This window comes from Rhinopithecus bieti, unplaced genomic scaffold, assembly GCF_001698545.2.
Source record: "Rhinopithecus bieti isolate Rb0 unplaced genomic scaffold, ASM169854v2 scaffold_7673, whole genome shotgun sequence".
NCBI classification, from domain to species: Eukaryota; Metazoa; Chordata; class Mammalia; order Primates; family Cercopithecidae; genus Rhinopithecus; species Rhinopithecus bieti.
In genome coordinates, this window is record NW_016806375.1 from 4,569,474 (window position 1) to 4,593,582 (window position 24,109).

Here is a 24,109-nt window from a genome sequence, read left to right on the forward strand (position 1 = left end):
TACAGGGTGCACCAACATGCCTGGCTAATTTTGTGTTTTTAGTAGAGACGGGGTTTCTCCATGTTGGTCCAGCTGGTCTGGAACTCCAGACCTCAGGTGATCTGCCCACCTCAGCCTCCCAAAGTGCTGGGATTACAGTCATGAGCCACTGCCAAGACCAAGGTTCTTATCATGCAGACAAAGCCTCCAGGTAGCAAGCTTCAGAGAGAATAGACTGTAAATGTTTCTTTTCAGACTTAAAAGAGACCAGACTTAGTTGATTCTCTCCTGGATTTGAAGAAAAAGGCCTGGAATGGGAATGGGGTTCTCTACAGAATGTAGATTTTTTTCCCCAACAAGAAACAACTTTGCAGGGCTATTTCAAGATATGGCAAGGTAAATATATTTGGGGTTATGATATTTTGATTTCCTTATCTGTTATGTGATGTTATGCCAGAGTCAGATCTGAAAGCAAGTCACATATATAGGGTTAAATAAAACCCTCCTGATGAGACTTTATGCTCTGTAGGGCACGACTTCCCAGGCCCCTGAGATAGGAATTTGTGCAAGAGAAGAAAAAAGGTAAGAGTTTAGTTCTCAAAAAGACAAAGAGTCCTTAAAGGGCAGGCAAGCTGGGCATGGTGGCACATGCCTGTATTCCTAGCTACTTGGGAGGTTGAGGTGGGAGGATCACTTGAGCCCAATAGTTCAAGGCTACAGCAAGCTAGGATTGTGCCACTACATTCCAGCCCTGGGAATAGAGTGAAATCCTGTCTCAGTAAGTAAGTAAGTAAGTAAGTAAATAAATAAATAAATAAATAAATAAATAAATAAATAAATAGTGCAGGCAGTTTCGCCCACCACCCAACTCATTGAATAGGTGTCTGTGAAGGAGTTGAGATGGAGAACATGAATCCACCATCTTCTCTGTAGGTCTTGGCACCTTCATGCCCTTCATAGAGAGTGAGACTCTTGCCACTTGAGTGAGACTCTAGTGCCTAAAGACATGTATACAATTGTTTCTACTAGATAGCTTCTTAGCACCTTGCTATATTCTCTGGCAATTAGGGGGTTATTGGAAGCAATTTTAACTATTCCCAATTTCTGCCTCATGCTCTGGCCTGAATGATCTCCCGACTAACCCCCATGGGTCCTCCAGAGCCTGCTGGTGTCTGTGTGTGGATCTTTCCTGATCCCCTCTGCCTTGCACAGCTTGTACCAGTCTGTCGAGCTCCTCTACTTGGATGGCATCTGCCTTACCTACCCCCTGCAGTTCTATGTCTCTGCCAAGATCATTGTGTCCTTCACTGTTTCCTGGGTGTGCAAGTGCTGAACCCTCATGGTAGACCTGGGCATTAGCTCTGCCATGCTCTGAAAGACATGTGAGTAAAAGGCAGAAAGACTTGCTTCTTTTCTGTCCCTCCACCAGGCCCCAGGAGTTTACAGGAGTTGGGCTACCAGGACCTCCCTAGAGCAAGTGCAAAATTCCAAGCTTAGTAAATGTTTGTGGAATTAAGCTGAACCTGAGAGAAACACATCAGTTAGGTTCTTTGGAGGCAAACAACAGAATATAACTCTGGACAATTAAACTAAAACAAATGGATTTGAAAATGCCTCACAGAGTCAAGGGAAAGTCAAAGAAGCAGACATTGAGAAAGACAGGGACCAGGCAGAGCCTGAGACTGAAGTCAGTGGGACTCTGCCTCTGGGATAAATTTCCACCAACTGTTTTCTGTTCTTCAGTGCAATGCTCAAGATGCAAATTCTATGGAGAGAGTGTCCAATTGCACAAGCCCATCTGTTGGGCAAGGAAAGTCAGGGTTTTTTGACTGACAGTGCCACCAAGACTCCCATGCAGTGAGAGGGATGGTACCTCAAAGCAAAAATGAGCTCTACACCAAGAATGGGGAATTGGAAAGTGTTAAAAGCAACAGATGTCCACACAAGTGAACATCACATGACAGAAGTCACCACGTAAGGGTAACTGTGAAAAACAGGACAGAGTTAGATATGACATTAGCCAACTTAGAGAAATGGTCAGAGTTATTGTCTTCAAATACTAAAATTAGTTAAAGCTCTGGATCAGGAGGAAACTAAGTTCAAATTAAGGTACGCATCTCTCAAACCTCTCACTCAGTAGTGCTTATTCCAACCTCAGAGTATCAGCCATTCCACACGTGCCATTTATAGACATGAAGCCAGCTTGCCGAACAGCCAGTAGGGGACCCTGAAGATCTGACAACAAAATATAAAGCCGAAATTGGCTTCATATTTTGAAGAAGTCAGATACAGAAGGGGCCAGGAGCGGTGGCTCACACCTGCAATCCCAGCACGTTGGGAGGCTGAGGCGGGTGGATCACGAGGTCAGGAGTTTGAGACCAGCCTGGCCAACGTAGTGAAACCCCATCTCCATTAAAAATACAAAAAAAAAAAAAATAGCTGGGCATGGTTGTGGGCACCTGTAATCACAGCTACTCAGGAGGCTGAGGCAGGAGGATCACTTGAACCTGGGAGGCGGAGGTTGCAGTGAGCTGAGATCATGCCACTGCACTCCAGCCCGGGAGACAGTGTGAGACTCTGTCTCAAAAAAAAGAAAAAAGGTACAGAAGGAAACCTCTATTCTTAAAAGGCTTCATCTTAGAACCTGAACAATGACTCATAAACTTCCTAGAATTGTGTGCAAAAATGGTATGTAAAGGTAGTTGTTGCTGTTTGTTTGTTTGATTTGGTTTTGTCTTTTTTTAATTGTTTTGTTGGGTTTTTGCCCTAAGATTCCCTAGTTCTCCCCAATTTGGCAAAAGGGGTTGTGAAAGATTTGAACCTCTGCCAACAAAGAGGCTGCCCTCTCAGATGGTCTCAGTCAGAATCTACTTCCTCAGAGCTACCTGGCCCCATCCTGGCCACTATTACTACCAGAGACAAGGATGAAAATGTAAATCATTTCTCAATCTGGAAAATGAGAATTTGTAGGAAGCCCTCTACGGCATTTCCAGTTTGGATGGAGATTCTGGGATTTTTCTCCTTGGAAATTCCCAGGATCTCCACAGTCTGCTCAGAGAACTAGGTTTAAAAATGTGACTTTTTCTCCCTGCCTGCCATGGCCAGGTGGGAAGAGTAGGTGAGTGACTGAGCAGGGGCCATGCCCAGGAAACAGCACATGGCTCAGTCTAAGTTACCCATCTCCAGCTGGTGAGGGTCCATGCTGGGTCATTTCCAAGTCTCAAGGAAGCCAGGAATTCTAGTTATGTGTATGCCTGTGCAACTTTTCCAGTTTTTAAATAGTGGCAGCTAATTCAAAAAGTGTGGTACTCAGGTGGCCAATTTGCAACCAGGACCTAGACTTTATTCCCAAGGTATTTATGAAGGCCTTTAAGCACCCTCCCACCCCTCCTTCTCTCTGTCTCTCTCTCACACACACACACACGCACACACTCTCTCACACACACACATACACACCCCACTTAAAAAAGATAAGATTGCCAAATAAAACAAACTTCTTTCTGTATCTTTTTGACTTTATATTTTGTTACTGGAAGACTTTCAGGGTCCCTTACTGGCTGTTCAGCACAATGGCTTCATGTCTGTAAATGGAGAGCATGGAATGGCTTATACTGTGAGGTTGGAATAAGCACTAATGAGTGAGAGGTTTGAGGGTTGCATATTTTAGGTTCAACATAACAAAGAGCTTTCTTACACTGGGTGAGAAGAGGATAGTGAGTGCCTGATCTCTGAAGGTATTTAAGCAGAGGCAGGACAACCAATTTTCAAGAGAGGAATAGTTTTGCTATATAACCTATGAGAAGCTCCTTCCAAGTCTGAGATTCTCTTCCTTGGTTTTCCTTGTAAGTGAAAATCAAAAATTTCTGAAGGATGATGCTTTTTAGCTATTGTCTGATGCATTGTAAACTGCAGATTACAGAAGTCATGAAACATACATGCTTGCCTTGAAAATATTCACTCTAGATGTGTAAACTGCTAGCTGTCATTTGTTTTAAATATACAACTCATAGATTTCTCTTCCTGCATTGTTTCTTCCTGGCTCACCCCTAACATCTAAGAACTGTTTTGGAGGCACCCTGAGTCAGACCTCTCGGGCAAGTAACTAATAATTCATGGAGCACAGATAAGGGAGCTGAAAGTGCCTCAAGAGCCAACACCCAGAAAGGAGAGGATACATATTGGATCTCCCAGAGAGTTAGTTTCAGAGCGAGGACTAGAACACAGGTCTCCTGATTCCCAATCTGGGTGCAACATGTTATGCAGCTCACACTAGGAAATTTTTTTTTGGAAGATAAAAACATTTTAGAGAGAAAATTTGAAGAATTTCAAAATGAAGACATTTACCTTCATGGGATAGGGTTCTTTTTTTTTTGTCACAAAACACTATGATTTTATTAGCAACCACATATGTATCATTTTCCACTACATTTTACAATGGCCTTGTTTCACAGGGAAGGTGAACTAATTCTAATGAAATACCAATAACATATCTTAAACAAGTAACATGTTGCTGAAAAATTTTTAAGTTAAAGGCTGGGTGCGGTGGCTCATCCCAGCACATTGGGAGGCCAAGGTGGGCAGATCACCTGAGGTCAGGAGTTTGAGACCAGCCTGGCCAACATGGTGAAATCCCATCTCTACTAATAATATGAAATTAGCCGGGGATGGTGCCAGGCACCTGTAATCCCAGCTACTTGGAAGCTGAGGCAGGAGAATGGCTTGAACCCGGGAGGCGGAGCTTGCAGTGAGCCAAGATGGCGCCACTGCACTCCAGTTTGGGTGACAGAGTGAGACTCTGTCTCAAAAATAAAAAAAAAAATTAAGTTAAAATGCACGACATTAGGTAGTGCAGAAAAAAAGCGCAGCTGGCAATTTAAGACATGATAACAACGCTGAATCAGTAGTGTTTGGAGTGATACATTTTGCCCATCTTTGGCCAGTCCTAGAGTAGTACTCATCACAAGCTGTGTGACAAATGTGAACTAATGAGGCTAAAATACTGAAGACCAAATAAAGCCATTCTAAAGTCCATTTCACAATGAAATACTCCACCCCGGCCTGGAAACAGTAATCTGCTGCAGTTGTCATCCTGCTGTGGCACCTATCCCTGCTGCAGTACTTATTACCAGATCAGATGTCCTCCAGCCAGCCAGCCTCCAGGACAAGTGGTGCCCAGTGAGTCACAACCCAAGGAGGAACAGCTGCAGGTTACCGATTTGCATTCCTGTACATACTCGACTTGGGTGGCAAGGATTTTCTCATTTAGCTTGAATATATTTACTTCTAAAAAGACAGTGGGTCGGGTGCAGTGGCTCACGCCTGTAATCCCAGCACGTTGGGAGGCCGAGGTGGGCGGATCACGAGGTCAGGAGATCAAGACCATCCTGGCTAACATGGTGAAACCCCGTCTCTACTAAAAATACAAAAAATTAGCCAGGCGTGGTAGCATGTGACTGTAGTCCCAGCTACACGGGAGGCTGAGGCAGGAGAATTGCTTGAACCCAAGAGGTGGAGGTTGCAGTGAGCTGAGATTGCACCACTGCACTCCAGCCTGGGTGACAGAGCGAGACTTCATCTCAAAAAATTAAAATAAAAAAAATTAAAAGACCATGTCTGTCTTATTGGGAGGAGAGCAGAGGAATGTTTACTTGCTAGAGAACAGAATACCAAATATCAGCTCTCTCTCCTCATAAACAGAAAGCCCATTGTCTGTGCCATGAGAAGAGAACCACCTTGTCAGGAAGATGTCACTCCTTACCTCTCCAAGAAAAAGGGCCCATATTAAAATCAACCTGTGGCTACCTCCCTTAGCAATGTTGTTTTCAGATATTCCCATTCCTAGTTTTAGAGGCAGCCATGGAATATATAGTCTTCTCTGGCCTTGGGGTCAGGAAGAAAGGGAAATCTATTCATAAAAGGAATTTAGATTCTGGTCTTGGCCTCTCAAACATGCTTCAAGTGAACAAAGATGGCTCAACCAACAGGTTCCTCTGGGCAAAATTATTCTGGGACCAATGACTCACTCACGTTGTCACTCACGGCCATAAAAAGAATGGTTAAAGCAACCCAGGTTTTCTGAGAATCAGATTTGGCACAATTAGTTGGGGTACTATGTGCCACGATTGATTCCTTTAACACAGGCTCAGGCACATGTGTCCATATGTACACTGTGGTTACACACCAGGGCAGAACCTTCTTAACAAGAGGGTCTCCAGCACATCTTTCCAAGATGCTAAGTTGGTGGGGAAAACACACTTTGCACTCATTTGGCTGAGGACCTAAGCAGCGTCTGGGAAAAATGCCTTTAACCCCACCTTTGATTCCTTGCTTCTATGCTAGAAGACTAACACATCTATCCCTACTGAGCCAGCAGCTTGCCTGGGGTCAGGGCATTCTCATCAAAAGGCATCTTTGACATTTTTGAACTGGCTCATGGCCAGATCTACAGGGAGGCTGAACTTGAGGCTGCTGAGGCAACTGTGCAGGTTGAGGGCACTCTCAAAGCCTGTGTGTGCTCCGTAGCTCCCAGGCTGGTAGTGAGGCTCGATGAGTGGCCTGGACTTGCAGATGAGGTTCACCCAGGACATCAGAGGCCGCTCATTCAGTGCCATGCACACCAAAGCCTTCAATTCTGAGTCTGCACTGTGCTTACAAGGGTCATGGTCTGTCAGCACCATGTGGATGACGGTCAGTAGGCTCTCTTTGGGGGTCACAACAGTGCCTCCTGTAACAGAAAGGGCAAAGACTGGGAGAGCTCCCGGGCTGGGCATAAGCACCGCCATTTTTAGCATAGTAGTACTGTAGCCCCCCAAGGGATTCACCTTGCTGGCTGCCTACACAGACAGATTCATCAAGACAGGAGAATTGCAATAGAGAATGAGTAATTCACACAAAGTCGGCTATGCAGGAGACCGGAGTTTTACTATTACTCAAATCAGTCTCCCCAAGCATTCGGGGAGCAGAGTTTTTAAGGATAACATGGTGGGTGGGGGTAAGCCAGTGAGCCAGGAGTGCTGATTGGTCAGGGATGAAATCATAGAGTCAAAGCGGTCCTCTTGCGCTGAGTCAGTTCCTGGGTGGGGGCCACAAGATCAGACGAGCCAGTTTATCAATCTGGGTGGTGCCAGCTTATCCATCAAGTGCGGAGTCTGCAAAATATCTCAAGCACTGATCTTAGGAGCAGTTTCGGGAGGGTCAGAATCTTGTAGCCTCCAGCTGCATGACTCCTAAACCATAATTTCTAATCCTGTGGCTAATGTTAGTCTAGTCCCCAGGTAAGAAGGAGTTCTGTTTTGGGAAAGGGCTGTTACCATCTTTGTTTAAACTATAAACTACAAACTAAGTTTCTCCCATAGTTAGTTCAGCTTGTGCCCAGGAATGAACAAAGACAGCTCGCAAGTTAGAAGCAAGATGGAGTGAGTGAAGTTAGATCTCTTTCACTGTCTCAGTCATCATTTTGCAAAGGTGGTTTCAGTACTTTACAAAGAGCTCCCAGGGGTGCATAGGCTCAGGGGCTGAGGAGAAGGTTGACAGCAAACAAGCAGTAGGAGCCATGACGAGGCTCATTCCTGAGGAGGAGACATATAGTTCATGGGCTAGCAGGTCCCTCACAGCCACCATCAGCCCCTTCCACACAGCCACATGGCCAGTTCATCCTTGCCTGCCAGAGAGAGGTCCTGGAGGATGGCAGAGGTGGTGACATGGTCGTGTGACTGGTGCCTCAAGGCTAGCTGCTTACTCTGTCCACTGACACCTCCAGCCTCTTCAGCAAGGGAGCGTAATCTGTCAACCTGGCTCCTCTGTTACAGGGTTGGAGGGATCTGGACTGTGGCACAACCAAATTAGCTAACAGCAAAATCTGGAGCATTGCCAGCACTTGCAGTATCAGGTGCAGCCCTGTCCCCTGGACTTTCTTCACCTCCCCTGTCTTTGTTTTGCTGTGTCCTGGAGGCAGTGGGTCCACTGCTGCCAGTTCTGGTGGAGCCATTTCCTGTTTTCCCAGAGGTCTTGCACTTACAGTGTCCACCACCTGTCTGCAAGAGGCTTCCCACTTCATCTTGGATGAGGTTGATGAACATGTAGAAGTCTCCAATCTGAGTTTCCAGTTGCTCAACCAACTGATCTTTGAGTAGGGCTGGGTTGACGATGTGAGCCACTACTGCATCTACACACTGACCAAGCTCTTCCGTGGACGGGGAACGGAACTGATGTCCTCATTCAGATTCATGTCCAGTTTCTTTATTAACTCGTCTAGGATCACCCACTGTCTTTCCAACACCACGAACTGCGGCAGGGCATCATAACTGCTTTTGGATAGGCAAATGTTTCCAGGTCATCTAGCTGGGTCTTGAGCTGCAGTATCCGTTCTTTCTGCTTCTGCCTTTGGGTTTCCAGACACTCTTGTTTGTCCTGCTTATTCCAGTCCTCGGCCCACAACTGTGGCAGCTAATTTGTATATTTTTGGTAGAGAGGGGGTTTCACCATGTTGGCCAGGTTGGTCTCAAACTCCGGATCTCAGGTGATCCACCCGCCTCAGCCTCCCACCTAGGGTTCTTTTTAATATTTCCTTATTAGCCTTTTAATGTCAATAGGATCTAGAGTGATCTCCTATTTTTCATTTCTGATATTGGTAATCTGTGTCTTCTGTCTTTTTTTTCTTGAACTGTCTGGTAGATTTTATTGATCTTTTCAAACAAATAGCTTTCTGGTTTATTAATTTTCCTCTATTGTTTTTACACTGTTTTCACTTTTGTGCATTTTTTTCTTCCTTTTCTCCCCTTCACCTTGCTTTGAGTTAATTTTTTTTCTAGTTGCTTGACATCAGAGTTTAGATTATCGATTAGAGATCTATTTTCTTTCTTACATAAGCACTTAATGCTATAATATTTCTTGTATGCCTGCATTAATATAGTAGTTGCTAGCCACATTGAGCACGTGAAATGTGACTAATCTGAATTGAGACGTGCCATAGTATAAAATAAATACTAGACTTTAAAACTGTAATACAAAAAATGTAAAATATTTTAACAGTTTTTATATTGTTACACATTGAAATAGTTAATATTTGGGGTATATTGTGTTAAGTTAAATATAATGTTAAAATTAACTTTACCCCAGAGAGGGCAAGCTGGTCCCTGTGGCCACAATTAAAGTGAAGAGAGCCACGCACGGTGGCTCATGCCTGTAATCCCAGCACTTTGGGAGGCCGAGGTGGGCAGATCACCTAGGTCAGGAGTTCGAAACCAGCTTTACGAACATGGCAAAACCCCATCTCTACTAAAAATACAAAATTAGCTGGGTGTGGTGGCACATGCCTGTAATCCCACCTACTCGGGAGGCTGAGGCAGGAGAATCGCTTGAACCCGGGAGGCAGAGGTTGCAGCGAGCCGAGATTGTGCCATTATACTCCAGCCTGGGCAACAAGAACGAAACTCTGTCTCAAATAAATAAACAAATAAGAAAACCTATAAATTTCAATTAAAGTAGGGGAAAACCATTGCCTGCTGGGCTCATAAAATGGGGGAGACTATGGCATCCAGGCAGTGAGGCAGCAGGAGGGCCAATGTTAGTCTGGCTCATCAAGAGACAATACAAAGATGGAGCCAGAGAATGGTCTCAGTCTGAAAATTCTGCCACCATTGAGGAGACTATAGGCGTAAGGACATTACCACTGCCAGGCTGGGGGCCTGGGCTTCTCCCCCCATTCTCAGCTTTCCTGCCCCTGTGCAAGCACCTCCCCACCTGGAAGAACCCTCCAGGGCTTGGGCTTTGCCAGCTCTGACCCAATTTTGATTATTTATTATGTAATTTATTATTATTCCTGTGAAAAGGCCACACATGTCCTCTGTCCTTCTGAGAGAGACAGTTGTCCATCCATAGGTTCCACAGTCCAGCCTGCTGGGTGAGTGCGGCATTGGCCCCCTCCTCTGGCCCTCAGGCCCAGGTGGCTGTGTGCCAGCCAAGTGGCAGTGGATGCTCATGGCAGTGGCAGGGGGTGAGTAGAAGTGGCAAGTGGCCCAGCAACCTCCTTTACCTCAACTCCTCCAACCACCACCCACCTCTCACCCTCCCCGGTGTCCAGCGTTTCTGTCTGTGGTTGGCGGTGGCAGTAATGGCAGATGGTGGCTGCTGGTGGCAGCTGCTATGAGAGATGATGAATTCCTCCTTCATGATGAACCAGGCCAGCCTGCAAGATGGTCACCATGACCTCTTCTGCCTGGCTGACTTGACAAGGATTAAATGGAAAAGATATGTATGGCAAGGCCCACCTTCTGCCCCTAATATGTTTCCCGCGACTCAAGGTGACCCTAATTTGAACAGCTTTAATCGCTGCGTTAAGACAGATACAGTTTGGCAGCAAGATCAAATACCTAGAAGAAGAGAATTGTCAATATTTTGGTGGGGCAAAGACCCCAATTTTGCTGACCTTGAAAATGGAGTGTGGGAGAAAAGACTTTACTATGAATGCCATACTCTGCTTTTCAAAGCAGTTCACAGTCTGCTGGGATGGTGTTTAATGAACCAGAACTTTGAACATATTGGTAAGTGGTTTGTATAGTCTCATAAAAAAATTAAAAACCTGTAAATATAAGTGAATGACTGTCCTGCTCTTTCACCTTTTTCTTGCATGGAGACAGCAATGTTTGTACCAGTGTGGAAATTAGCCAACATCAACCTGATGTGAAGATCACATCACCCTTGCTCAACAGCTTCATAGCCCATTTCAAGTTATCTTAAGCCAAGTTGGACTAAATAAAGACCCCAATTAAAAGACATAGATTACAGGATTGAGCTTTAAAATGAACCAACTATATGCTACTTAGAAAAACTCACTTTACTGGTAAAGACACTTAGAGACTGAAGATTAAAAGATGGAAAAAGATATTCTACACGAACAGAAACCAAAAGCGAGCAGGAGTAGCTATACTTGTATCAGATAAAATATATATTAAATCAAAATAGTTTAAAAGAAGAAAATAATTATATAATGGTAAAGAGATCAATTCAAGAAGAGTATATAGCAATTCTAAATATATATGCATCAAATACTGGAGCACCCAGATTTATAAAACAAGTATTACTAGACCTAAAGAAAGAGACAGCAATATAATAATACTGAGGGACTTCACTACCCCACTCATAGCATTAGACAGATCACTGAAACAGAAAATCAACAAAGAAACACTAGACTCAAATTGGACTCTAGGCCAAAGGGACCAAATCATATTTACAGAACATTCTAACCAACAATTGCAGAGTATCCATTCTTCTTATCAGCACATAGAATATTCTCTAAGACATATTGTATGTTAGTCCACAAATCAGTCTCAATTTTTAAAAACTGAAACCATATCAAGTGTCTTCTCAGACCACAGGGAAACAAAACTGGAAATCAATACCATGAGGAACTTTCAAAACTATACAAATACATGAAAATTAAACAATATGTCCCTTAAGGATCTTTGGGTCCATGATGAAATTAAGATGGAAATTTAAAATTTTTTGGCCGGGTACAGTGGCTCATGCCTGTAATCCCAACACTTTGGGAAGCCGAGGCGGGTGGATCATCTGAGGTCAGGAGTTCGAGACTAGCCTGACCAATGTGATGAAAACCCGTCTTTACTAAAAATACAAAAATTAGCCGGGTGTGGTGGCATGCACCTATAATCCCAGCTACTCAGGAGGCTGAGACCAGAGAATCGCATGAACCTGGGAAGCGGAGGTTGCAGTGAGCCAAGATCACACCATTGCACTCCAGCCTAGGCAACAAGACTGAAACACCATCTCAAAAAAAAAAAAAAAAAATTTGAAATGAATGAAAATGGATATATAACATAATTCTGGGATATATAAAAAACAATTAGTGCTAAGAGGGATGCTTATAGAATTAAATGCCTACATCAAAACAAAATAGAAAGATCACCAATTAACAACTTACTATCACACCTCCAGGAACCAGAAAAACAAGAACAAACCCAACCCAAAGCTAGCAAATGAAAAGAAATAATAAAGATTAGAGCAGAACTAAATGAAATTGAAAACAAAAAAAATTATAAAAAGGATCAACAAAACAAAAAGTTGGTTCTTTGAAAAGATAAGCAAAATTGACAAACTTCTAGCTAGACTATTTATTGATTTATCTAATCAATAACTGATTTATCACATAAATAATTAAGGACAAAAACAATATGATTATCTTAATAGATGAAGAAAAATAATTTTATAAAATCCAGCATTCCCTCATGATAAAAACCCTCAACAGAATAGGCAAAGAAGGAACATACCTCAAAATAACAAGGGCCATATACAGCAAACCCATGGCCAATATCATACTGAAGAGAGAAAACTTTAAAGCTATCTCCCTAAGACCTGGAATAAGACAAGAATACCCACTCTCACCATTCCTATTCTACATAGTACTGGAAGTCCTTGCCAGAGCAATCAGGCAAGAAAAAGAAATAAAGGCATACAATTGGAAAAGGGAAGTTAAAGTACCTCTGTTTGATGATGATATGATCTTATGTCTAGAAAAACCTAAAAATTCCTCCAAAAACAAAAAACTCTCAGGTTTGATGAATGAATTCAGCAAAGTTTTAGGATACAAAATCAATATACAAAAATCAGTACCATTTCTATATGCCAATAACAATCAAGCTGAGAACGAAATCAAGAAGGCAATCCCATTTACAGTAGCTACAAAAATTAAAATACCTAGGAATGTATTTAACCAAGGAGGTGAAAGATCTCTACAAGGAAAACTAGAAAACACTGATGAAAGGAATGACACAAATGAATGGAAAAACACTCCATGCTCATGGATCAAAAGAATTAATATCATTAAAATGACTATACTGCCCAAAGTGATCTACAGATTCAATGTAATCCCTATTAAAATTCCATGTTCATTCTTCACAGAATCAGAAAAAAAACCTTAAAATTTATATGGAACCCCTCCCCCAAAAGCCCAAATAGCCAAAGCAATCCAAAGCAAAAAGAATAGAGCTGAAGGCACCACATTACCTGACCTCAAATTATACCACAAGGCTATAGTAACCAAAACAGCATGACACTGGTATAGAAATAGACACAAAGATCAATGGAACAGAATAAAGAACCCAGAAACAAAGAGACATGCCTATAGCCAAATGATTTTTGACAAAGTTGACAAAAACATACACTGGAAAAGGATACCCTTTTCAATAAATGATGCTGATACAATTGGATTGCCATATTCAGAAGAATAAAACTGGACCCCCTATCTCACACCATATACAAAAATCAACTCAAGTTGGATTAGAGACTTGAACATAAGACCTGAAAGTATTAAAATGCTAGAAGAAAACCCAGGGAAAACACTTCTGGACATTAGACTAGGTGAAGAATTCATGACTAAGACCTCAAAAGTACAGGCAACAAAAACAAAAATAGGCAAATGGGACTTAAGTAAGCTAAAAAACTGCTGCACAGCAAAACAATAATTAACAAAGTGAACAGACAATCTGCAAAATAGGAGAAAATATTTGCAAACTATGCATCCGTAAATACCCAGAATTTACAAGGAATTCAAACAACTCAAAAAAAAAAAAAAAAAACTCAACATTAATAAGTCCATTAGAAAGTTGCCAAATGACGTATGTAGACATTTTTTAATATGAAAAAATGTTCAACATCACTAATCGTCAGAGAAATGCAAATTAAAACCACAATGAAATATCATGTTACACCAGTCAGAATTAAGAAGTCTATAAGGCTATTATTAAGAAGTCAAAATATAACAGATGTTGGCAAGGAGCAGAATAAAAGAAATGCTAATACATTGTATTATTTGCGTTACAGAACGTAAATTACTATAGCCTCTATGATAAAGTATGGAGATTTCGCAAAAAAAAACTAAAAATAGAACAATCATATGATCCATCCACCACCGGCTATCTACCCAGAAGAAAATAAATTATTTTATGAAAAATATACTTGCACTAGTATGTTTACTGCAGTGCTATTCACAATAGCAAGTATTCGGAATCAACCTAAGTGTCTGTCAATGGATGAATGGATAAACAATATTATACACACACACACACATACACATACACATAGAAAGGTTCTTGTATCCGTTTGAACTCCAAGAGCGCTCCAACAGACAGCACCAGGTGGTGTGGAGCAACATGCTATTTTTTTTTTCTTTTTTTTTTTTTTCAGACGGAGTCTCGCTCTGTCGCCCAGGCTGGAGTGCAGTGGTGCGATCTCCCCTCACTGCAAGCTCCGCCTTCCAGGTTCACGCCATTCTCCTGCCTCAGCCTTCCGTGTAGCTGGGACTGCAGGCACCTGCCACTGCGCCCGGCTAATTTTTGTATTTTTAGTAGAGACGGGGTTTCACCGTGTTAGCCAGGATGGTCTCAATCTCCTGACCTCGTGATCCATCCGTCTCGGCCTCCCAAAGTGCTGGGATTACAGGCGTGAGAACATGCTATTTTAATGAACCCCTGGGTGCAGGCGGGCTGAGACCTAAAATGGCGTCAGCCCCAAGTGAGGACGGGACAGGGGTTTCATAGTCCTCTGTAAACAGGAAGTGTCCCAGTCTGACATGACTGCTACATAGTACCTGGACAGCCTCTTTCTAGATCTTCAGGGGTACATGTCTCCCCGCCAGGGTAGGTGTCTTCCAGCCGGCTCTCTTCCTGCTTCTGCTCTCTTGCTGGCGCACGCTGCTAGCAAAAGTGGCCTTGCGCCTTGGACGGGGCCTGAGAACTGAGGAGTTAGTCATCCCTTAAAGCTTTCAGGCCCCGGGGAGAATCTTTCACACATACATACACACCAGCCCATAGGCTATAGTTTGCTTGTCTCTGCTTTAATCAAATCTCTTTCGGAGCAATTTAAAATAAAGAAGAACAGGCTGAGTGGCTCATACCTGTAATCCCCGTGCTTTGAGAGGCCCAGGGAGGAGGATTGCTTGAACCCAGGAGTTTGAGGTTGCAGTGAGCTATGACCGTGCCACTACACTCCAGCCTGAGCAACAGAGCAAGACCCTGTCTCTAAAACAGTTTTTTAAAAAATTAAAAAAAAAGAAAAAACTATCTTTTATACTTTAACCATCTCCAAAGATTGTCATTTCTTTTTACAGATCTAAGTTTCTGTCTGGAATAATATTTCTTCTTCCTGAAGAATTTAACTTTTATAGAACAGATCTGCCGGTAATTAATTACCTTAGTTTTCACTTGTCTGAAAGAAAAACGGCTTTATTTCTCCTTCATTTTTGCAAGATATTTTCTCTGGGTTGACAATATTTTTGTGTAAACACTGGCAAGCTATCACTTCAGTGTCTTCTGATTTGCATAATTTCTGATAAGGACACTTTAATTCTTATATCTGTTTCTCTGTATCTAAATGTCTTTTTCCCTTGGCTGCCTTCAAGGTTTTCTCCATTTTTTCTTTACATCAGTTTGAATATGATGTGTCTAGGTGTGTGTGTGTGTGTGTGTTGTGTTGGTCCTTATCCTCCTTATCCTCTTTATTTTGGTATTTTTCTCTGCACTTTTTTTTTTTTTTTTTAGATGAGGTCTCATGATGTTGCCTATGCTGGCCTCAAACTCCTGAACTCAAACCATCCTCTTGCTTTAGCCTCTGAAGTAGCTGGGACTACAGGCACACACCGCTGCACTCAGCCCTGAACTTTTTGATCTATAGTTTTATGTCTTTTATTATTTTTTGAAAATTTTTGGCCATTATTTATTTATTTCTTCAAATATTTATTTTGTATTTTTTAGTAGAGATGGGGGTCTCACTATGTTGCCCAGGCTGGTCTTGAACTTCTGAGCTCAAGTGACCCTCTCACCTTGTCCTCTCAAAGTCGAATATTTCTTTTGCCACATTGTGTCTTCTTCATCTGGGATTCCAATTACTCGTATACTAAACTGTTTGATATTGTCTCACAACTCTTGGATGTTCTCGTTTTTTTCCACTTGTTTTTTTCTGTTTATATTTCGGTTAGAATAATTTTTATTGACCTATCATCAGGTTCACAGGTTATTTCCTTGTCTTTATTGAGTCCACTGATAATTTCATCAAAATAATTCTTAGGCTGGGTGTGGTGGCTCATGCCTGTAATCTCAGCACTTTGGAAGACCAAGGTAGAAGGATTGCTTGAGCCAGGAGTTCAAGATAAGCCTGGGCAACACAGCAAAACCCCATCTCTAAAAACAATAATATAAAAATCGCTGGGTGTGTTGGCATGCACCTGTAGTCCTGGCTACTTAGGAGGCTAAGGCAGTAGGATCAATTGAGTCCAGGAGTTCCAGGATGTGAGTGCACTGTAATTGTGCCACTGTACTCCAGCCTGGGGAACAAAGTGAGACCCTGTTTCTAAAAATATATATATATTTTAAAAGAAATTATTTTTCTCTGTTACTATTTTTTTATTAATCACATTTCAATTTGACTCTTTTGTATAATTTCTATCTCTCTGATGAATTTTCCATTTGTTCACACATGTTGTCCAAATTAATTTCAGACTTGCCATGAAGTATCAAAAATAGTCATGTCCCTCAATTCCCAGCCTACTGGGAAGGTGGGAAGCATTCCTGGGGTTGGTTCTGTCTGTGAGTATAGCCTTTTGTAGAGAAAGACCAGGACAACAACTGAGAGACTGTGCTAGAGTCCCAGAATCTCAGAATTCTAGAAGCTTGTAGTTTTGGAATCATGGAAACTAGGGTTCCAAAAAATATTTCTTAAGATTTTACAGTTGAATTTTAGAGGTCGAACATTGCCAAAGATGGGAGTTCACCAAACTCACAAGGCAGCTAAGGCCAAAGGGAAGCTGCCTTCCTTCGGGTAGAATAATGTTGTTATTGTACTATTAAAAGGAGGCCAGTTCCCACCCAGAGTGTCACAGTCAGAACAAAAGCAGGATCTCCCTCCCCTTTCCCTGTCTCCCACTCCCATATGCACCAGAGTGAGATAGCCCCACATCTGAAGAATAAAAACCAAGGAAGATCAGTACACATTTATCCTCTTTAACATGTTTGTAATGCTATTAGGTAGAAAGTTTTAGTTTCTTCCAAAACTAAAAAGGAAAATATTTTTTTAAAAAAACTAAAAACTAAAAGAAGAGACATCCCAGCACTTTGGGAGGCCAAGGCAGGCGGATCACGAGGTCAGGAGATCGAGACCATCCTGGCTAACACGGTGAAACCCCGTCTCTACTAAAAAATACAAAAAATTAGCCGGGCGTGGTGGCGAGCGCCTGTAGTCCCAGCTACTCGGGAGGCTGAGGCAGGAGAATGGCGTGAATCTGGGAGGCAGAGCTTGCAGTGAGCCAAGATCGTGCCACTGCACTCCAGCCTGGGTGACAAAGTGAGACTCTGTCTCAAAAAAAAAGAAAAAAAATCCTATTCACTAGCCTTGTTGCACATCCTTTTTCTAAAATTTGCTTTTCCAAATCTCTGTTGATAGTGGGAGCTGATAACAAGACAGAATATTAGAAATTCTTTTAACTTCACTAAGCCTCAATGATCTCATCTCTAAAGTAGAATAAATTTCTGTTCTGTTTCCCTATTAAGTTTTAATATATTGTAATGTGACATCAAAAAGAGCTAATGATATATCCTTAAGTGAGAAAGGTAGGTAGTAGGACAATATTATAGTGCAAGGTTGTTTGTAAAAATGAATATGTGTGTGTGTCTAGGGCTAGGGGAATAATAGTTGATCTCTGGCTGGTGGAATTATGTATATGTCTGTTTTCCATTTGCTTATGTACATTTTCTCATTTTTTACAATGAATATAGTTTGTAGAAAACTAAAGTATAGGCCGGGCGTGGTGGCTCACGCCTGTAATCCCAGCACTTTCGGAGGCCGAGGTGGGCGGATCACGAGGTCAGGAGATCGAGACCATCCTGGCTAACACTGTGAAACCCCATCTCTACTAAAAAATACAAAACAAAATTAGCCGGGCGTGGTGGCGGGCACCTGTAGTCCCAGCTACTTGGGAGGCTGAGGCAGGAGAATGCCATGAACCCGGGAGGCGGAGCTTGCAGTGAGCTGAGATTGCGCCGCTGTACTTCAGCCTGGGTGACAGAGCGAGACTCCATCTCAAAAAAAAAAAAAGAAAACTAAAGTATATAAGAACTCCAAAGTTCTATACAAATACAAGAAATGATGGTCATTGGCCCATGCAAGGTCTCTAAGTGAATTTATTTATTTATCTTCCCCTTGTGTTTATACTGGTGGTTCTCAGTGTCCCGCATCCACCCTTGGAGGACATTTTTCAATGTCTGGAGACACTTTTTGATTGTTACATAAGGGAGGTGTGCTACTGACATCTAGTAGATAGAGGCCAGCGATGCTGCTAAACATTCCACAATGCACAGAATGATAACTCCACTTAGAAGCAACTATTATTGTTATTATTATTATTATTATTTTGAGACAGAGTCTCTGATGCCCAATCTGGAGTGTAGTGCTGCGATCTTGGCTCACTGCAACCTCCGTCTCCCGGGTTCAAGTGATTCTCCTGACTCAGCCTCCCGAGTAGCTGGGATTACAGGTGCCTGCCATCACACCTGGCTAATTTTTGTATTTTTAGTAGAGACGCGGTTTCACATGTTGGCCAGGCTGGTCTCAAACTCCTGATCTCAAGTGATCCACCTGCCTCAGCTTCCCAAAGTGCTGGGATTACAGTTGTGAGCCACAGCGCCCAGCCTAGAAGCAATTTAAATCAGATATTGGTCACAAGCAAGTTGATATTGAGTAAGAAAGTACAGATTTGATATTACAATTTAATGAACAAACCTTGTAAAATACTGAATTTGTTTCCAATATTCTGCTGTCATAAACAATGCTGCAAAGAATATTATTATATACACATTCTTAGGAAATATGGGAAGGTTTCTTCAAGGTGGACATGAGGAAGTGGAGTATCTGGGCCAAAGGGCATTTCCATCCTTAGTTTTAGTAGTAACTGGAAACCTAGCAACATGAATGGAGCCTAGCAGAAAAAAAAAAAAAAGGAAGAAACAACAAAATTCTAATGTGGTATCATTTACATTCATTAAGCACATACAACAACAGCACAATAATATACAGTGTTACACAAGTACATACAAGACAATATACACTAAATACATCAAAATTGTTCTCTGTGGTGGGATGATCACATACTGGCTTGGCCCAGATTCTTGGGGAAAAGTTGTCTGCCTCAGATATAGTCTGCTTCCAATACAGAATGGTTTTTATTTTTAGTTAACTTCAGTTTTAAATTTCCAGTGAGTTCAGAGAACATTTAGGAACAAAGGCCTTTTTAAAATGAGATATAAAGCCAGGCACAGTGGCTCATGCCTGTAATCCCAACACTGGGAGGCTGAGGTGGTCAGATCACTTGAGGTCAGGAGTTCGAGACCAGCCTGGCCAACATGGCAAAACCCCAACCCCATCTCTACTAAAAATACAAAAAGTAGCTGGGCGCAGTGGTACATGCCTGTAGTCCCTACTACTCCAGAGGCTGAGGCATGAGAATGGCTTGAATCTGGGAGGTGGAGGTTGCAGTGAGCTGAGATCGCACCACTGCACTCTAGCCTGGGTGACAGAGGGAGACTGTGTCTCAAAAAATAAAATAAAATAAAATAAAATAAAAATAAAATGAGAAATACACCAGGTACAGTGCCTTACGTCTGTAATCCCAACACTTTGGTAGACTGAGGTGAGAGGATGGCTTGAGGCCAGGAGTTCCAGACCAACCTGGGCAATATAGCGAGACCCTATATCTACAAAAATATTTAAAAATTAGCCAGGCATAGTGGTGTGTCCCTGCCTGTAGGTCCAGCTATTCAAGAGGCTGAAACAGGAGGATCACTTGAGCCCAAGAGTTTGAAGTTGCAGTGAGCTGTGAACGTACCACTGTGTTCTAGCCTGAGGGAGTTCAGTCTGGGGTGGGAACAGGTTTAGTTTTTAATTGCTGCATTTGACAATTCATTACTTGAGCAGCTTGATTTTGAAGATCTAATGCATGAGTTGCTTTCTTCCCAGCTGCCCTTTCAGGGGTGTGTTAGAGAGATTTTTGGACAGATTAAGCAAGTCAGAGGTTTTCATAGTAGCCCAATTGAGTTGATTTCACTTTACTATCATGTTCTTCTTCCACTCCACGGATAACAGTTGAATTACAAAAGAAGGTTGTGTAATTTATTTTGCCAAAGCCAGAGTATTGCCTTAAAACTTTCTGTAGTCTATAATGAATTTGTAGACTAGGTCATCTGGTTCTTAGGTGCATTGTTGGATTTTGTTTTTCCAGTCCACAGTTTTTTAGAAAACTTCAGGGATTTGTTTATGAGATCTTTTGCCAATTTTTGAACATCGGTAAGATCAGTCACTCTTCTCTTAGAGAAATCATCTAAAGGGTTTTACTAGTCAGCCTTTTCCGTATACGTGTTAGCACGTCCTTCACCAGTAAGCACGTGTATCAGCTGGTAAAGGTTGGAATAGCCAGGCTGGTACGTTTTAGTAACCAAGTTGAATTCTTTAGCAAAGACAGTTAGATTTTCTAAGGAGTCAGGAAAGTCCTTTGTTCTAGCCCTGAGTTCTGCCTTTGTTCAAGGGGACTAAGTTACTGAAGAGGTCTTTCAGCTCCTTCGTTATATTTAACCTTAAATGGGGCATGGATGAGGGGGGCAGAGGAATCAGAAATAGGGCCAAGGGGTTCATTAAAGAAGGGGAGTTCAGATAAGTTTGGGTAAATAAGTGAAGAGCAAGGAGGAGGTAGAGGAATGAGGGGACTTGAACTTGCGGGAGGGCAAGGCAGAGGGTAGATATACTAGGGAGCAGTTGGTTCAGTAGTGGTTTCAATTTTACAGGTGTCAGAAGATTTTTCTAATTTGGAAAGTTTATGATCTAGCTTCAAGATATTTTCTTTTAGAGGCAATTTTAGATTCCTGAAGTTTTTTAGATGCCTCAAGCTACTGGTTAAAAATACGAGTCCCACTTAGGCTGAGAAGTTTTTGAGCACAATCCTTCCCGTTGTCCCCAGAGAAAAGCCATTTCAGGAAGAACAAAGGAATCTTAAAGAGGGCATTGCAATTCAAGATCATTTTTAGTAAAGTTGGTCCATCAATTCAAAAATTTACAAGACAAAGGATCATAATTTTTATGTATGTAACCAGTAGAAATGCCAGATGGGGACAACTCGTTATTCACACTCTTTGGATGGGAACTCCCCATGATTGCTCACCAAAACAAAGATTCTTTGCAACCAAGGTCACCAGAACAAAGGAGAAATCCATTGCAAAAACTGGCAACAGAGGACAACCAAAAAAAAGCCTGAACCTCAGCTAGGGTAAGAGGGACACAAGAAAACTCATAAAGTGAAGTTTGGGGTCATTGGGAGTCAATTAAATACAAGGAGTTCTTGCAGATACTTTTGCTAGGGTCTGTGGTGGCACAGGAGATCAGGAGAGAGTCACTTTGTATCCCACTTCTGACACCATGTAATGTCAACTAGTAAGAAATAAAACCAACACTGCAGAGTGGTAAACAAAAGAAAACACATTATAATTAGGGTCTTAGGAATTGCAATTCAAGAGACACCGATCTAGCAAAGCAGCTAAATTATGTTCCATCTAGGCAAGGTCAAGCAGGGGCTTATAAGGGCCACAGTAAGTGGGAGGTTTTAGCACAGTTTATGATTGATGATGGCAGGTTAGCAGCTTAGGATGTCTCTAGTCAATGATCAATCCAGTTCAGTGTAGCTGAACTCTCCAGGAGGTTGATGATCAGGCTCAATATAAATAGTTCAAATCAAATGCAGCTGGTTGTACAATTTGGCCTAGTTGAACAGGTTGAATTCCATCTGGATGTGTACATAACTGGGGTCAAACTCCTCCTACCCTACTGGCTCCTTTTTAGAAAGGACACCTTCCTGACATAATCATCTTCATGTTGTATTTTTCTTTTAACATCCTGCCAAAATATTCTGTCCCCATAGATTAGCAAGACAAGGAGATCACTTCAGTGCTTCTATGAAATGTTTGCAAATGTTCTGCCATGCTAGGATTTTAATAGTAAGTGTGTTACCCTCTGAGGCAAGTGGAAACCAGGTTATCTTCTTCCCCTGCAGGTTCCCTGGCCATCCTCATCCCCCACCTGGACCTGGTCCTTACCCAGATGAGCTTGGTGAGCAGCAGCACCCTGCCCCTCATCATCCTGCGCCTCCTGGAGATGACCACATACTACTCAGAGAGCATGAGCTCCCTCATCATCACCAAGGATTCCCTGATCAGCATCCTGGGCTTTGTGGGATTTTTGGTGAGGACATACCAGGCCCTCGATGAGCTGATTCAGCCTCAAGACCTCTCCTCTTTCCCAACTCCACTGGCACCTTGAAACAGTGACCAGTTTTCAACTCAACACCATGGGCCAGGCAATGTACAAAATGCATCCCATACGTTATGCCACTGAATCATCTGCAGAACCCTATAAGGTAGATGGTGTTTTCTCCATTTCACAGAAAAGGACACCTAGGTTCCAAGAAGTTAGGGAACTAGTGCTAACTCATACAGTTAGTAAGTGGTGGAGCCAGACTTAAACACTGGCCTATTTAGTACTGAAGCTCTTGTTCATAACCACTAAACCCTGTCCCTATCTCAGCTGCCTGATTATAGACAAGTGACTTTTCCTCTCCGAGCCTCCATTTCCCTAGCTGTAAAATGAGAGGATTGACTAGTGACCTCTGAGGACACTTTCTAAACCATCTTTGCTCTCCCCACTTTAGAAGCTTCTTAGAAAGAGTTTGGTCTCCCTGCTGATTGGTGGGGCCAATTGTGACTTTGTCTCCAGCCTTCTGTTGCCTCCTGAACTGGCCACTTTCCCTGATCCTGTCAAATAGAACAGGAATGTTGATGTGTTTACAATTACTGGGCACCTTAACCAGGTGAAGATGCTGTGTGAGTATTAACATTGCATCTATATGACACGGGCAACATCTTGATTCAGTAGGAACAGCGCTGAGCAGAGGTTTATACAAAACTAGATTTTAGTTCCAGGACTACTACTAGCAAGCTGAAGAGAGTGGACCTCCAGTGATGTCCCATCATTGCCTTCTCATCATCTTTCCCTTTCTTCTGGAAACAGTGCCCTGTTTTTGCCTTGGGAAACCACCCACTCCCTAAGTGATTTTAGAGGAGCAGACTCTACCCCAACTCCAGGAAGTGAGCACACTACCTGTGTTTGGCAAATAAGAACATTCAATCCTCCTGTCCATGGTGCTTTGTTCTGAGGTGGCCATATAATCAAGTGTTCATGAGCCCTTGGACTTTTATCAATGATATGAGGAAGAGGGTAATCTTTTTTTTTTTTAATACTTTAAGTTCTAGGGTACATGTGCACAACGTTCAGGTTTGTTACATATGTATACATGTGCCATGTTGTTGTGCTGCACTCATTAACTTGTCATTTACACTAGGTGTATTTCCTAATGTTATCCCTCCCCGCCTCCCCTCTCCCCGCAATAGAACCTGGTGTGTGATGTTCCCCTTCCTGTGTCCAAGTGATCTCATTGTTCAGTTCCCACCTATGAGTGAGAACATGCCATATTTGGTTTTCTGTTCTTGCGATAGTTTCTGAGAATGATGGTTTCCAGCTGCATACATGTCCCTACAAAGGACATGAACTCATCCTTTTTTATGGCTGCATAGTATTCCATGGTGTATTTGTGCCACATTTTCCTAATCTAGTCTGTCACTGATGGACATTTGGGTTGATTCCAAGTCTTCGCTATTGTGAATAGCGCCACAATAAACGTACGTGTGCATGTGTCTTTATAGCAGCATGATTTATAATCCTTTGGGTATATCCCCAGTAATGGGATGGCTGGGTCAAATGGCATTTCTAGTTCTAGATCCTTGAGGAATTGCCACACTGTTTTCCACAATGGTTGAACTAGTTTACAGTCCCACCAACAGTGTAAAAGTGTTCCTATTTCTCCACATGCTCTCCAGCACCTGTTGTTTCCTGATTTTTTAATGATTGCCATTCTAACTGGTGTGAGATAGTATCTCATTGTGGTTTTGATTTGCATTTCTCTGATGGCGAGTGATGATGAGCATTTTTTCATGTGTCTGTTGGCTGTATGAATGTCTTCTTTTGAGAAGCG

At 42.3% G+C, this 24,109-nt stretch overlaps 1 pseudogene; it reads right to left on the bottom strand.

Annotated features, from left to right (window-relative positions):
• Nucleotides 1–6,377: 6,377 nt before the first annotated feature.
• LOC108532101 (RUN domain-containing protein 1-like) lies at nucleotides 6,378–8,221 on the bottom strand (annotated as a pseudogene).
• Between the last annotated feature and the right edge of the window lie 15,888 nt (nucleotides 8,222–24,109).